The sequence below is a fragment of the Chiloscyllium plagiosum genome, unplaced genomic scaffold (genome assembly GCF_037043375.1).
Source record: "Chiloscyllium plagiosum isolate Xiang-an unplaced genomic scaffold, Cpla_swu_hap1 HiC_scaffold_6, whole genome shotgun sequence".
NCBI lineage: Eukaryota > Metazoa > Chordata > Chondrichthyes > Orectolobiformes > Hemiscylliidae > Chiloscyllium > Chiloscyllium plagiosum.
In genome coordinates, this window is record NW_028270144.1 from 68,396,977 (window position 1) to 68,414,603 (window position 17,627).

Consider the following 17,627-nt stretch of genomic DNA (forward strand, 5'->3'; position numbering starts at 1 on the left):
TTTCAGTCTTCCCTATATGCATATGTTAAACACTTTGAAAGAATTTTCTAAATAAAAAAAAATCAGAGTTGTTGAAAGCATCATTTGTTCTACTTTAGAAATATCTATACACTCAATACCAGCATTTTGCTGTTGTATGAACACTCTATTCTTGTTGTTTCTCTGATATATTTATTCAAAACATTGCAATTGCAGAATGTAGCATATAATATTTAAGTATGCAAGTGATCGACAAATGTAGATTCCTGGCAGCATTAAGCATATGCAGAATAACCTGTTTCCGCAAAGCAGACATAAACGGGACGGTATTTAAAATATTGCTTTGGAATTTGCAAAGAGTGCAGGAGTGGTTTGATATGAAAATAACTCTGCAAATGTTGACAGCATAATTGCAGGAATTGTCATGTTCCACTGCCACTTAGTTTAAGTGCAGTCAGTGTCGGTTGCCATTAGTTTCTCTGAGCTGTATGAATATCTTGTTCATTACAGCTAAGAACAAGTTGCGAGAGTACCTTTTTATTTTTGGTTTTACATTATGGTAAGAAGTCTTTGGGCAGCCTGACATTGTCATGCTCAGAGAATCATTTCTTTTAGTTCATAACTCAAGCTAGTCTGTCATCGTCTTTGGGTGTGCTCTATTCAACCAGATAGATTCACTGGATATGTTGGTGCAATGGGATGGAGTGACCCATAGCATTGTGAACATTGTCTCCAGACTGCATAAAATCATATGAAGGATATCTGTTGATTATCATTGACTGCTGGCCTAATGCATCAGTACTCCTCCAAATTGAACAGCAGCTTTATGAGTCACTCAATTCTATGGATTTCTTTACCGCAATATTAAAGGCTACGATAGACAGATTTCTAATTAGTCATAGAGTCTTTGAGTTATATAGCACGGAAACAGATCCTCCAGTCCAACGTGTCTGCACCAACCAGATATCCTAAAGTGATCTAATCGCATTTGCCAGCATTTGGCCCATATACCTCTCAACACTTCCTATTCATGTACTTGTCCAGATCTCTTTTAGATATTATATTGTATTCATCTCCACCACCTCCTCTGGCAATTCATTCCATATATACACCAACATCTGCATAAAAGTTGCCCCTCAGGTCCCTTTTAAGTATTTTCCCTCTCACCTTAAACACATGCTTGCTGATTTTGGACTCCCCTACCCCAGGAAAATGACCTTGGCTATTCACCCTACCTATGCCCCTCATGATCTTATAAACCTCTATATGGTCACCCTCAGTCTGGGTCCAGCCTACTCAGCCTCTCCCTACAGCTCAAACCCTCCAATCCCAGCAACATCTTTGTGAATGTTTTCTAAACCCTTTCAAGTTGAACAACATCTTTCCTGTAACTGGGAGACCAAAACTGAACACAGTATTCTAAAAGTGTCCCATACAGCTGCGACATGACATCCCAACTCCTAAACTCAATGCACTGACCAATGAAAGCAAGCGTACCTTCTTCAGCACCTTGTCTATCTGTGACTCCACTTCCAAGGAACAATGCACCTGCACCTCCTTCCGCCCCCAACACTCCCCACGGCCGTACCATTAAATGTATAAATACAGCCCTTGTTTGCCTTTTCAAAATGCAACACCTCACAATTATCTAAATTAAACTCCATCTGTCTCTCCTCAGCCCATTGGCCCAGTTGAATAAGATATGGTTGTACTCTGAGATAACTTTCTTCACTCTACTACACTATCAATTTTGGTGTCATCTGCAAACTTACTACCATATCTCCTACAGTCATATCCAAGTCATCTATGTAAGTGATGAAAGCAGTGGAACCAACATCAATACTCATGGAACTCCAGTCTAAAATACAACCCTCTATCACCATCCTCTGACCTCTACCCTCAAACTAATTTTGTATCCAATTGGCTGGTTCCCCCGGACAGTTAGGTAATTAAGGGTTATGAGAAAAAGGCAGGAAAGTGGAGTTGACGCCACCTGTGAGTGAAAACCAAAAGCAATCTGACTGACAGGCTCAATTGTAACTCTGTACACATGCAGCACATGGATTCCTGAGGTAAACTCTCTCGAAAGTCAAGGTGCACATAAAACAGCATCTCAACTGTATGTCCTGGTTACACAAACTAGAACCAATTAATTCCAACCAATTACCATTCTATCAATCTATTCTGCCTCATTGGGAGAGTGATCAAAGATGTCATAGTTCGGCCTCCCCCAGGATCTCTTGGCTGCAGAATCCATCATAATTTTGGTACAAGCATGGACAAATGAGTTGAGATGAGAGTGGCTGCTCATTCTACTAAGGCAGTATTTGTCAGAGGTGACAGTGAGGAGAGATATACTGGCATTGCAGTAAAAGTGCAATCAATGGGATTCAGAGAGAAAGCTTTCCACAAGTTGGAGTCACACCAAGTAGAAAGGCAGACAATTGTAGTTGTTGGAGACAAATTAACTTAGCCACAGAATATTGCTGATTTAGGCCTGACCATCATCTTCAGTGACCTTCCATCTATCATAAGGTCAGATGTTTAGATATTTACTAATATCAATGATCTATTACTTAATTCCATTTGTAAATCCTCAGCTGATAGAACACACTGTCTATATGCAACAAAGCCTGGGCAGGCTGAGTTGGTAAGTGGGACATAACATTTCCACAAGACAAATCCTGATGAAGGGCTTTTGCCCGAAGCATCAATTTTCCTGCTCCTCGGATGCTACCTGACTTGCGGTGCTTTTCCAGCACCACTCTAATCTAGACTCTGGTTTCCAGCATCTGCAGTCCTTGTTTTTACCTAAATGTAAAGAATGGCAGAGTCGGACTACCTTCCTTTCACATTCAATGACATGATTACCTCGAGTAAGTCCTTTACTTTCAAGACCTTGGTGCCACCTTTGTTTAGAGATTTAGCTTGACTGGCCTGGTAAATACTCTGAAAAGCATAGTATATCAGTGCAATTCCAACTACACTCAAACAGCGAGGCATTTCCCAAGCCAAAGCAGCCTCCTTGAGCCTGCCTTCTCTGCCAATAACAGACAGTGATGGTTTGCACAACACCTACAAGATGCATTGCAGCAACTCAGTAAGACTTCTACTTGAGCACCTTCCAAATTTGCAACCTCCACCACCTCGAAGGGCAAGCAGTGAGTTCATGCGAATACTACCACAAGTATGTTTCCTTCACTGCCATTTTTTCTTCAATATAGAGTCAAATCCTGGAATCCCCTCTCTAACAGTATTCTGGGTGTGCCTGTACCACACTGATGGCAACAGTTCAAGACGGTTCATTGTCTTCTGAAGGGCGATTAGGAATCAGCAAGTAATGCGAGGCAAATTGGTGATGCCCCCTTGTCATGACTGAAAAAGGTGTTTGTGTGGGTAGACGAAGAATTTGAGTGTAGTGATACTAGTGTCGAGACACGAGAGGTCTTCTGCTCAAATCACCAAAGTTTGTTATCATTTTCTGGATTAAAAATGCTAGAAAGAGATTTGGATTTGATTCTGTGTTGTGATCAACATGCGGCAGAACAGGGACACATAACTGGCTTCACATTCAGTTGGTGTTGAAAGACATCCATGAAGATTCCAACTATTGAAAGGATTGAACTCAGTTATATCAACAGTATAATTGCATAACCCACAAACAGAAAATCTCCTGTCTATATAGTTGCCACTGAATTCCAAAGTTAGGAGTAGTAGGCATCAAGAGCTGCTGAATTGCGAAACTGTTGCTATAGTTATGGCCTGAACAACTGAAGATATGGGTGAAATTATTTGAGGAGGAAATTAACCCTTCTTCTTTAACTTTTTGTTTGAATTTCTAGTTGTTATGTGAAAGGCGTACAGAGCATTGGTTTTACCCCGTGGAGTACTGTGAGCAATTCTGATCTATATATTACAACAGGGAAAGGACAGAAAGGCATTGGCAGAAAATGGATGTAGCAGAATGAAATCAGAACTGAGAGTCAGAAAAGAGTAAAGAGGCTGGAATTCTTCTTTTCTCCTCAAATAGGAAAAATTGAAGTGTGACCTAAAAGATCTGTTTAAGATAATGAAGCTAAAATTGCACAACACCTGGTTATAGTACAACAGGTTTATTTGTAACTACACACTTGCAGAGTGCTGCTCCTTTGTCAGCTACCTGATGAAGGAGCAGCAGTCCAAAAGCTTGTACTTTCAAATAAAGCTGTTTGACTATAACCTGGTGTATGTGACGTTTATCTTTGTATCTTTATTTCAGTAAGGCTTTGATAAAATTCCCCATGGTGGCTATTGCACAAGTAAAGAGGCATGGAATTAAGGATAATTTAGCGGTTTGGATCAGAAATTGGCAAGCTGAAAGAAGACAGAGGGTGGTGGTTGATGGGAAATATTTATCCTGATGAATATCTAGTGGGATACCGCAAGGATCTATTTTTTTGTCATTTACATAAATGACCTGGATAAGGGCATAGAAGGATGGGTTAGTAAATTTGTGGATGACACTAAGGTAGGTAGAGTTGTGGATAGTGATGACAGATGTTCATTAAGGATGTTGTAGGTTACAGAGAGACATAGATAAGCTGCAGAGCTAGGTTGAGAGATGGCAAATGGAGTTTAATGCGGAAAGGTGTGAGGTGATTCACTTTGGAAGGAGTAACAGGAATGCAGAGTACTGGGCTAATGGTAAGATTCTTGGTAGTGGAAATGAGCAGAGAGATCTCGGTGTCCAGGTAAATAGATCCTTGAAAATTGCCATGCAGGTTGATAGGGTTGTTAAGAAGGCATACAGGTTGTTAGTTTTTATTGGTAGGAAATTGAGTTTCGAAACCATAAGATCATGCTGCAGCTGTACAAAACTCTGGTGTGGCCAAATTTGGGGTATTGCATACAGTTCTGGTCACAACATTATAGGAAGGATTTTGAAGCTTTGGAAAGGGTTCACAGGAGATATACTAGGATATTGCCTGGTATGGAGGGAAGGTCTTATGAGGAAAGGCTGAGGGATTGAGACTGTTTTCATTAGAGAGAAGAAGGTTGAGAGGTGACTTAATTGAGATGTATAAGATAATCAGAGGGTTAGATAAATTGGACAGTGAAAGCATTTTTCATTGGGCGGCGATGGTTAGCACAAGGGTATGTAACTTTAAATTGAGGGGTAATAGATATAGGACAGATGTCAGAGGTAGTTTCTTTACTCAGAGGGTAGTAGGAGCGTGGAATGCACTGCCTGCAACAGCAGTAGATTCACCAACTTTAAGGGCATTTAAATGGTCATTAGAGAGGCATTTGGAAGAGAATGGAATAGTGTAGGTTAGATGGGTTTCAGATTGGTTCCACAGATCAGCGCCACATCAAGGGCCGAAATGCCTGTACTATGTTATAATGTTCTATGTTCTCTATTCTATGTTTGTCCACCCTATTCCAACAACTCTACATCATAAGATAATGAAAACATTTGACAGGATGGACATGGAGAAGATGGGCTGGATTCAATACTCCAACATCAGCAGATTTGAATCCCAGGCCATGTGAATTCTTTGTCCTTGTACCTTTTAGAGATCATGGCTTTTAGGTAGTGAGTTGTTGCAGAGCATGTTGTAGATGGTACATGCTGTTGCCACTGTGCATCAACGTTGAAGAATGGGAACATTGAAGGTAATGGAAGGGAATTTGTATCAAGCGGGTTGTTTTGTCCTGTGTGGTATCAAGCTTTTTTGAGTGTTGTTAGAGTCTTGACTTATGCCTTGAGAACAGTTGAGTGGCACTGAGGTGACAGGTAGTGAGTTACTCACCACAGACATCCTAGCCCCTGACTGACACTTGTAGCCACAGTGTTTGTATGGCTGCTCCTATTGTTGTTGGTCAATGGCAATACCCAGAATGTTGATAGTGGAGGAATGTCAAGTAACATTGGTTAGATTCGCTCTAACCAATTGAGAATTGGCTTGGGACTATTACTTTGGAGAAGATGAGGACTGCAGATGCTGGAGATCAGAATCAAAGAGTGTGGTGCTGGAAAAGCATAATCTGATGAAGAGCTTATGCTCAAAACATCAACTCTCCTGCTCCTCAGATGCTGTCTGACTGCCTGTGCTTTTCCAGCACCACACTCTTCAACTAGTGAATATTACTTACCAGTATCAGCCCAAACCAGGTTGTACTGCATGTGAAAATGGAATATTGGAGTATCTGAGGAGTCACAAATGGTGCTGAACAATGTACAATCAACAGCAAACATCCCCATTCTGACCTTGTTGAAATGTGCTCATCCTGTTAAATCTGGATTTCTGTGGATATATGCAGCAATTCCATGATACAGGGAGGTTAAGAGTGAACTTCCACCTTCATCAGAGTAATCAGCGAAATAGTAAAAAAATGGCCTAACAGCTTGCAGTATTTTACAAGTCACGAGGTAAGTTTTCTTTGTCAAATGATGTTGAAAGATTTGCATATTGAGAATGGAAAGTAACTTTAAATTTGCTGTTGTTTTGATAGCAAAAACTGGGGCAATATGTTGATGTGCTTAGTCCCATGTTGTATATTACTTCTGATTTTTGATATTTATATTGGTACAGTCCCTCTAGTAAATAGGGTACAAGTGGCTCTTGTGTTGTCAGCTGACTTCTACAAAGGATTCAGAAGCCAATGTTTGTACCTGTGTGATTATCCATGTCAATGTTTCATTTCTTGAGTTGATGTACTCCATGATTTGAGAAGTAAAAATGCTGTCACTTTCCAGGATTCTGTGATAACACACAGAACTGCTGATACTTTAAAAGTCAACTGGCTGGTTTTCATTTGGGCTGTTGACAGATGCTAAACACAGTACAACATTGAATACTATAATATTGAATCTTTGAATATTCACTGTAGCTTTCTCTAAATAAGATTAGATTAGATTAGATTACCTACAATGTGGAAACAGACCATTTTGCCCGCACCGACCCTCTGAAGAGTAAACCTCCACCCCCAGACCCACTTCCCTCTGACTAATGCACCTAACACGAAGGGCAATTTAGCATGGCCAATTCACCTGCCCTGCACACCTTTGGACTGTGGGAGGAAGCTGGAGCACCCGGAGGAAACCCATGCAGACACAGGGAGAATGTGCTAACTGCACACAGACAGTTGCCTGAGGCTGGAATCGAACCTGGGTCCCTTGCCCCTCTGAGCCACCGTGCCGCCCTATAAAGTCACAAGTGATTGCATTGAGTATCCATGAGAAATATCCTTCTCTTATTGAGTTATGTAGGTTGTCACTGCTGATAAAACTGGTATTACCACATGCAAAACAGGCAGTCTGATTTAGCGAGGAAAACTCCATTATTGATGTCATAATTCTCTTTACAATGATGGCATGTAAAATATAATAAATAAGAATGCAGAATTTGAAACACAAAGAGATCAGCCATGCTCTTACTGAATGATAAATCAGGCTTTATAGTTGGCAAAAACAGTAAAATGGCACTTACCCGTACCATGAAAAAAATTATATTTAGACCAAAGTAGTAACACTCACTCCCATGACAGTGGGACATCCAAATCTTCACAGGAATTGCTAAACTTAAACTAAAGTCAATCAGACAAAACTTCACCATTTTAATAGCTGAATCTTTTAAAATTTTTAGATGATGGATGATACAAGTTAAACCTACTGGATGTCGGTCTACAGGGGTGTGGTTACCCAGTTGCAAACAGCAAATATATTTCGCACAACACGGATTGGTAAGGTAAGAGACCTGTTCCTTCGAGAACATATGATTATTGTAACATTGTGCTAAAGATTTTTTGCTTCAACACTAATGTTTTGTCAATTCTTTTGAAACAATGTATTGAGAGGTTATAATTCCTCTATTCTTGTTCTGTTTAACATTGCAGATATAAACATAGTATTAGAAACCGGAGAACAGCTTGGTATGCTATACTGTGCACTTAGCATGAATAGAGAGGATGGCACACAAAATGATCACTGATGCTAGACTATCCTATTTTATCACCAATTCTGCAGAAAGCCTTTTTAAAAAGGATGTTTTCTCATGAGATGACAAGAACATAAGAAAATATTGTTTTCATTACTCATGTCAATACATGTCTCAAATATAATCCACTTATTCAAAGATAACAATTAGCAATGCATCCAATAACAGATATTTTGGCATATGATTTTACTGGATTTGTCGCTACATATTGTTACTTTTCATTGTGAGTGAAAGGCAGTATTAATTCCTCACAAGATATTGGGGACTGTAAGTGAAACAACATAGAAGACTGGATTTTGCAACCGATGTGAAGGTCCTGATGAGTTCTGGGTAAAGAACTTGGAAGGCCAAGTAATGCAACATTTCATTTTAAAAATGCAGCAAACTTTGTTTTAACCGGCACCTTACAAACCAGCATTTTTGATACAAACCAGCAAAAATTACATGCATCAAATACTGGAAGTTTACTGAGTTACCGCGATCTCCACAATGTCCAAGTAGTTAGTTGAGGCTGAAGTTGAGAAGCCTCTCTGCTGGTAAATTTTATCTAAGGCAAAGTTACATTATTATTTAAGTGATTTATGATGGAAATAACATTTAACAGTGATTTGTAAACCCTCGCATTATGTTTCTGTGACTTTAAGTGTGTTTTTGCATTGATTATGTAGAACTTTTAATCACTTGGAATATCTGATCATCAACTATATTCCTGGTCCCAAAGGTACTGGTTAATAAAAGTTTGCTGTAATCATACAAAAAATGTTGAGTAAAATTCTCAAAATGGACATAGTTTTACGTGTGCAGTTAGCTAATGACAATGAGAAGATATCCTCTGGTAAATCATTATGATTAATTCTCCTTTATTTGAATAGCTGAACTTTCAGAAAAACACAATGATATGCTGAAGTCAGGTTCTGTGTACCAAAGCAGCAATGTCAGGGGTAGGCATGCCATTACCAGCAGCTTGCTATGCTTTATTTTCAATTAGTATGAGTTGAGACTTCCATCTGACTCCAGAAGGAGGTCCTACTTCATAGAGCTGCTGGCTGAGTGGAGGCCAGCAATTCTACACTAGACGTATTTGTGTTGGAGGAGACCAGGGTGGAAAAGGCACAATTGATCATGGATACCCCAAAACCTGAAGAGTTGGTGATCTCATTAAGGCCCACGAGGCAGACTGCAGATGGTTGAGGGTGGGTGGGGTGGCGTTGGGGATGGGGGGGGGGGGGGGGGGGGGGGAGTTGGGGGTGGGGGGATGGAACCAGGCGATCCTGTTCATATTAAAATGTCATTGGAGCTGAATGAATATGGGGAGGAAAAATCGTAAAGGCAAGGCTCTAATTGGTGAGAAAGGCCCGAAAACCTTTCACTGACTAGTACTCTGCAGGTTTGAATCTGGACTACATCACTGAAATGCCTCAACAGCTCCAGGAGCAGGCAGTTCACCTGTTGCTTCCAGCTTAACCATAAAATAGTGGCTAGAGTAGAAGTGCCCTAATTTCCAGGAACAACCATTGTTTACCCATCTGCTGGTCGCCTGTAAATATTCAGCTCACTTATTCAAATGTACTCAACAGAAAAACAATTATGGTATTGTTTCATAAACCAAAGTTTTCCCTGGCGGCTGCACTTTTTATCACTTATTTATTTATTTGTTATTTATATGTAATTCATTTTTCCATGTTGCAACGTGGATTGAATTACATACAACTTAGCTCCATGATCTCGAAAGAAGCAAGTGTCAACCTCAAGGTTTAACTGACTCTCCCTAAATGCAATTCATTGCACTATCATTTATTGCATTGTTTCTGTACATGATTCAAACTTTGGAACGCACAGGCTATAAAATGAAAATGTCTTGCTTTCCTTAGTGAATATTGAATTGACATCATAAAGATTATCTAGTCCAAACCTATTTGATAGTTAATCAAAGACATTAACCTTGCAGCTTCAGAATTATTTGTTTTAAGTTCTGACAACTTGCTTCATTTGCTGAATGCAAACCCTAATACTGGATTTGACAATGTTCATTTAGCAACTACTGGTACCTTTCTGCTTACTGAGAATGACAATCATGCAATGTGAAACAACTGTTATGATGGTTTCTCTTAAGGATCTTGCATAGCAAATCATTTATCTGATCCTTGACATCCTATCATTGCACATGTTCTTTGACTGTATGTCTACAATCTTGATTTTCTCATGCTGTGATCCATTACACTGCTGGTCTTAGCTTCGGCACAATGCACTGTTGAACTCTCATCTCTTGAAATAGATTAATCAATGATGGATCAGATTGCTGTCCAAGATTTCAACCTAAAATCATTTTGTTTTCCCACTGTTTTTGGAAAATGTTGTTTAAGTTTGTTCTTCTCTTTTCACAACAGCTATTTGTTAAGCCACCTTGGTCTATGATTTACAGGCTGTAAACAGAAGTGATAGACATTGATGAATTAGCTTTATTAATATCAATATATAAGAACAGCAATGTTGCAGACAGCAGCTATTTAACTGAGATGTTTCTTCAGAATCAATGTTAAGTGGCAGAAGCACTGACTAAACTGCATGGTGCTGCCACAATCTACCCAATTCATTAAACTGAATCTAAGTTGGTAATATTTTTATTTTCTTTATATACTTCAGAATATGTTTTGTACAGATGAGTGATTTGTAATTTTTTTGACGTTATTTGCTTCTTGCTAATTAATTTACAGAATTGTCTATTTAAGTATTTTGTCCTGTTGGAAATGTATGTTATTCCATAGTTGTTTCAAATAGAAATTACATTTGAAACTTACATGTTTGTTTTTAGTTTTGGATTAAAGGACGAATTTGCTACAAAATAAGTGGAGTGACAAGGGTACCCAAAAAACAGTGTAAACCTTTTGTGTTATAAGTTAGGCAGTGCATATTTGGTGTGACATGAGTTAGTTTTCTTGTTAATAACCTTAGTATGTTTTTGTTTTCAATCTGAGCAGATATTTTGATCCAATTGTTGTATTACAGTTTTCAGTTGCCTTGCACACATATCGAACTGGAAAATTACAGTTGTACATAGAATTAGTTGAAACATTGGAAGCTAAATGACCCATGGTGCTGGAGCTTTGCAGAATTGGCAAGTATAGGATTAAGACAGGAGGGAAACCTGAGCACAACAGGGCCAAGGGAACTTCACATTGAGTTCAAACAGACCTCATTTTGACTCTTTTAAGGTCCTTGAGCTACAGGATGAGAGTCAGAAATCAGTGGGGTAAAATCTAAGAACCCTTATGGACTAGTTTATTTCTGTTCAATTATTTGAAAAGACAAGCTGCTACTTCTACAGAATTGAAGAGTCTCCTCCTGGCTGTCCAGCTTTCAGAGCCTGCCAACCGTCTTTAATTATTAGCTGAAAATGTGTTGCTGGAAAAGCGCAGCAGGTCAGGCAGCATCCAAGGAGCAGGAGAATCGATGTTTTGGGCATGAGCCCTTCTTCAGGAATCTGCAGCATCTGCAATCCTCACTTCCTTTTTTAATTATTAGGCAGTCAGTCCATTCTTTGGCCCCCACTTGACTAGATCTGGCACAATCACAACTGGGTAACTGTTGCCCACACACTGCAATAACCTGATTGACATTTGATTTTGACATCAGTCCGAACCCCACAAGATAAACTTGTCCATTTATACTTATTATCTGATCTCTATCAATGCTTGCTGACCTGTTGAATGTTTCCAACAGTTTTCTCTTTGTATTGCAGATTTCCAGCATCTGCTGTGTTTTCTTACAACTGGTTCTTTTTGGTTGGCCTAACTAGACACTCATTGAGAATCTGTTGTAGTGACTGACTGTAAAATTTGAAGAAGAAACCTCCTTCAGCATTTTGCAAAAACAAAAAGCCTCCTGAAAAAAAACTCTAGAGTGAATTATAGATTTTTTTTTCCCCAGCTTTGTTCTGAACAAATGCAATGTTAAATCATATTGACCGAATAAACTTTGCTGATAGAAACTGCGGCCTACTGACTGCATCTGATGTTTCTACAAGCAATAGGCATTACAACTGACCCAGACTTAGCCATAAAACATTATACTACAGGAATTTGACATCATACTACAGGAATTTGACAGTTGAATTGAATGGAATTGAATTTATTGTCACGCGTACCAAGGCACAGGGAAAAGCTTTGTCTTGCGAGCAATGCAGGCAGATCACAGAGTTAAGAAGCATAAATAAGTAAATAGCAGATAAACCGTGGCAAAAACAAAAAAACACAGGATCAGGTGAATGTTAAGAGTTTGTGAGTCCATTCAGTATTCTAACAACAGTAGATTAGAAACTGTTGAACGGCTGGTGCGTGTGTTCAGGCTTCTGTATCTTCTACCCAATGGTAGAAATTGGAGAAAAACATTGCCAGGGGGGATCTTTGAGAATGCTGGCGGCCTTTCCTTGACAGCGGATCTGCGAGATGGATTCTATAGATGGGAGATTGGCCTTTGTGATTGTCCGGGCCAAGTTCATCACTCTCTGTAACCGTCTCCTATCTCAAATGGTGCAGTTACCATACCAGGTAGTGGTATATCCAGACAGACAGCTAATTATAAAGGCAATATTTAAAAACGATTAGGCTTGATCATTTCTTAGCAATCAAATGAACTCAGAAATTGGCAGTTTGACTATCCCTGAGACTACTTCCACAAAACAATATTATTGAAGCAGCAGGTTATGTCATTTGCTAAGTGCAAGAATTCACAGAATGTTGCTTTGTGGTGAATTACTATTTTTAAAATCATACAAGCTGGAAAAGAAATTGCAAAGTTGACATGTGAACAAAACATTTTGAAGTAATCTTAATTCTTTGAAGCACTTTTTTCAAAGGGATAGAGTTTTCTACTAAGAATTATTTTGTAAATATTGAACCACTTTTTTTAAGATATAGATTTATGTCTAAAGAGTCAAATGTTTAAATTATGGAAGGATCATGCCATAGTGTACAAATAGGATCACAGTTTAATTGAATCACAACACTGAAAGAAAATACATTGATGTAAATAAATTTACATGACCACATGGTTAACACAAAGGAATAAGACTGACCTAATTGCTCCATATCACCTCAATGAGCCAAAAGACCACTTATAATGCCAAAATAACTATATGGCTGGAATTTTAGACTGCCAGCTTCTCCAGTACTGGACTAGCAGGTGAGGAGCATGTAAAATTGGGGCAGCATGGTGAGGGCACTGTGCCCATTAGTTGTGCACTTTCACTCATATTTTACAAGTTGTGGCATAAGTATTGACCAGTTTGCTTGACCTTGGCAAAATGGCCCCAACTACTTTGCAGTCCAGAATCCAAGGAATTCCTTCCAGGAGTTGGCTGCAGTCTCATTTGATTTTCTGACAGCTCTTAGAGATGGTGCAGAGGTTGGGACGTGAACCAATCAACACCTGAAGGGCTGTAAAATCAGGTCATGGTTTACAAATCCTCCAATGGAAACTCTGTGCCTGTCTAACCTGAAAATACTAATATTCCTCATAGCTGAAAAGATGTAACAATTTTAAACAAGAATCTCAAGCTGTCTATTTATGTCTTATTTCTGGAGGGCTATCGATGGCAGATGTCATGATCCTGTGATTTAATCACATGACTGGAGCACTGGTATATCGAGCCAGATATCCTTACACAAAGAGTATCTCAGCCTCAGCAGATTATCACATGATTGAATTTAATCTTTTTGATTGACTGTCCATAAGTACTTGAATTGCGAAAGCAATTCTGAATTGCTGGAAAAGACAGGCACTCACATACCTTATGATCAAAGCGGCTATGTGTCGATCTGTCTAGGAATGTACTGGCTGAATAAAACAAGCACAAATTTGTGAATTTCTCCACCTGCTATGAACTTGAGAACATCCATCTGCCCAGAACCTAATTTGAATCAACCTCACTTATCTGTCACACCTGGTTCACAAACTTGTATTGACTTCTTGTCCAGCAACATATCAATTTAAAATGTTACAGTAGCACCCTTACAGTCTCCTCAAACAAGTAAGGTTTTTCCAATGCCTGAAGCTCATTAATCTGAGCAATTTGAAGTCAACCTAGAAAATACTGCACTGGTGCATTCAGAAAATCAGAGGTACAATCAATCCTCAATTTTAACAATATCCGTAAGCAAAGTCCAAATGTCCAAACCAGGAAGGTGGGAGCAATCCTCAAGTAGCTTGCTAGTTTATTAATGACCAGCATAGTCCTACAGTTTAAGATTAATGTGGAAACAAGCTTGTGCTGCATGTAGTTTTAAATTCTGAACAGATGCTTGTTGATTATGTACATACAGACAATGACAGGACAGCATTCCTGTGGAACAGCTGAATTTAGAAAACAGCTGTTTCCCTGTCCCTAAGACTGATTCACCATGTTATGTAATGTGTCAGAATCCCCTATAGGTATGATTTATAGGCACAAAAGTCAAGGGGTGAGAAGATTTGCCTTGCTGTTGAGATCTGAAGGTTTTAAAATATGTGCTTCCAATAAATCTTTTACCGAGTATAGCTATGTATTTTGCCCATTTTCTGTGATTTTTATTAAAGTTTTCAGTGCTTGAGGTGCAGGTTAGTTCCTGTAAATGCCTCTTGCTGTGTTTTTAAGAAAGCTTTAAAACTACATTAATTTTTAGCATATGCTAAGTATTGGGGCATAGTTAAATTGTCCTGATAGTTGATGGATGATATGGAGCTTTTTGGCAGATAATTAGAATCCAACTGGTGTGCAAAAGTAATGAATTTTTGCCTTTTCTGTTGGGAAAGACATGTCATTGATCTAGTAAGATAATATGCTTGACCTGATGTATGAATTATAATTCTAACATCTGAACTTTTGTAGCGATGAAAAGGCTGTCTGTCTTAGGCAAAATAGCACGAAAACACTAAGTCCTGCCCTAAATCTGACATCCACCATGGAGACAGAGTGAGGAGTATCATGCATAACTCTGGCACATGTTAAAGTGCAGCTGCCTTGAAACAGATCCAATTTTCAATAATGAGATGTCCAAAATTTTACCTATGTGATTTGTACTTTCCAGAAGAAGATCTAAAGCTGTAGGAGGTACTTGGAGAAGTCAGCTACCCTTTTGGGTACCCTTTTGGATATGTATTGCCTCTCCTTTGACATAAAGGGAATATTTAAAGGACTGTAAAAGGGAATTGTTCCACTTATTGGTCCTGCTAAAGCAATTACATCTCAATTCCTTTACTTCATTGCAAATATCCATGGTATGAAAAGAGTGAATGCTTGCTATTTCTCTCTATCTATTGACATTGGCCTGACAGCTATCATAATAAGTTGTAAAATCAGTCATGCACCCAAATATGATCATTATTACATTGGATGGCCTGTCAGCTCACAGTTTGACTAACTGCTCCAAGTGGTCACAATGTGTTTTGAAACAGGGCTATGAAAACAAACTGGGTGAAAATGAGGACTGCAGATGCTGGAGAGTAGAGTCACGAATGTGGTGCTGGAAAAACACAGCAGGCCAGGCAGCGTCCCGAGGAGCAGGAAAATTGTCATTTCAGGCAAAATCCCTTTATCAGGAATGAGGTAGGAGCCTCTGGGGTTGGAGAGATAAACAGCAGAGGGGTGGGGCTGGAGGAAGTTAGCTGAGAGTGAAATAGGTGGATGGAGGTGGGGGTAATGGTGATAGGTCAGAGGGGACAGTGGAGTGGATAGGTGGGAAGGAAGATGAACAGATAGGACAGGTCATAAGGGAGGTGCTAAGCTGGAAGGTTAGAACTGGGATAAGGTACGGGGAGGTGAATCGAGGAAACTGGTGAAATCCACGTTGATGCCATGGGGTTGGAGGGTCTTGAGGCAGAAGGTGAGGCATTCTTCCTCCAGGCATCAGGTAGTTAGGGAGTGGTGATGGAGGAGGCCCAGGATCTGCATGTCCTCGGCGGAGTGGGAGAACGAGTTGAAGTGACGGGCAGTGGGGTTGGATAGTGCGGGTGTCCCGGAGATGTTGAGATTAGATTATGGAAACAGGCCCTTTGGCCCAACAAGTGCACACCGACCCTCGGGAGAGTAACCCACCCAGACCCATTTCCCTACCATACATTTACCCCTGCCTAACACTCCTGCACCTAACACTGTGGGCAATTGAACATGGCCAATCCACCTAACCTGCACATCTTTGCATTATGGGAGGAAACCCACGCAGACACTGGGAGAACATGCAAACGCCACACGTGCCCGAGGCTGGAATCGAACCCAGGTCCCTGGTGCTGTGAGGCAGCAGTGCTAACCACTGAGCCACCATGCTGCCCCACGATGTCTGAAGCACTTTATGAAAACAAATGTTCCTTTGACCAAAGATATTAAGTGATTACATTTCATCATTGTGTTTTCATCAAATCCTTTTTTCCAAAGTAATTAAGATATCAACAGACACATGGAACATAAACTTATTTCACTTCAGCATGGGTTCTGAAGTCGATCCATGTGAATACTTAACAAATTGGCATGGAGGGTCTGAAGTGTAAAGGTGGTGATTGATGGCCAAGGCTTGGCACAATAATAAAAGTTGGCCGAGGGGCTACAAATGGCCATGGAAGGGCTCTCGTTTGGCTTTGATAGTACAAGGAGCAATGGGGCTGTTTAGTGGCACATTGGTTAGAATTGAGCATATGAGAGGTTACAGGGAATATGAAATGACAAGGGTTGCATGGATGAGTAGTGGAGAATGTCCATGTCTGGGATAAATGGTAACTTCTGGAGGACTGATTTTGTGATTTCTTTTTAGCTGCTGTGATATTCTGATCACTGATTCAGGCCTTTCTAACACACAACCTCTGACTACCTCTGCACTGCTTCTGGGCTGTAACTTCAATTCCTGCTGATATCCATCCTGCGGAGAGCCAAAATTAAATCACCTAAGGCACTTTCTCCTGACTCATGTTTATGGATCCTGGAATTTTCCCGACAATGTGTTCCTAACTAAGAATTCTTGGATAGAGTAAGAATCATTCTAATTTGAAGCAAAATCTTAGAGACCATTTGAACAAATATAGGAGGCTTGTGTCATTTTCAGGGAAAGAAAAGCAGCAAGACATTTGGTATTTACTTACACCTGTCAGTTTAATATAGTGTTTCACATTGTTTGTACTCGTATTGGTAGGGTTCATTCTTTTTGCACTCTAAGCACACTAAGAAACTAACATTCATTTGGCAAAGGAGACTTTGCTTATGATTGTTGTGGGAGGTTTTTGCCATTTGATCTATTTCTTCTGCAATAATCAATTAAACAACCATACCTGAAGTTTAAAAAAGAAAAAACATTTAAAGGTTGTTGTGCTAATTTAATTTTTTAGTTTTATTCCACTGAATAGCTTGAGTCAGCTTGTAACAAGATCCTACTGTCATTTTATTCACAAATTAATAGTACACAAACACGTCCCAGTAGCATAACATAAAACAAAGATTCTGCAAAGTAAAGGGTACTTACTCAAAGTTCAGTGGATATACTGCTTATTCCATCAAAGCTTTAGTGAATTGGTTGAAACTTAAAAAAAGGAGTTAAAAGGTACATTGGAATGAATAAGAAAGTTGATTGCTATCTGGTGGATGATCTCATGAAATGCAGGTTTCAAGATTTGAGGTTGAATAGGTAATTGAAATTTTGCTGAAAGGAA

The 17,627-nt window shown here is 39.5% G+C and overlaps 1 protein-coding gene across 11 annotated transcripts in view; it reads left to right on the plus strand.

Annotated features, from left to right (window-relative positions):
- The window catches only part of tenm4 (teneurin transmembrane protein 4), a 2,250,110-nt gene that overhangs the window by 1,214,798 nt on the left and 1,017,685 nt on the right, over positions 1–17,627 (plus strand). For all 11 annotated transcript variants that reach the window (XM_087988070.1, XM_087988077.1, XM_087988076.1 and 8 more), the window contains one exon: positions 7,608–7,709. The gene's annotated coding sequence lies outside the window, so the exon portion shown is untranslated. The remainder of the gene's footprint in view (positions 1–7,607; positions 7,710–17,627) is intronic.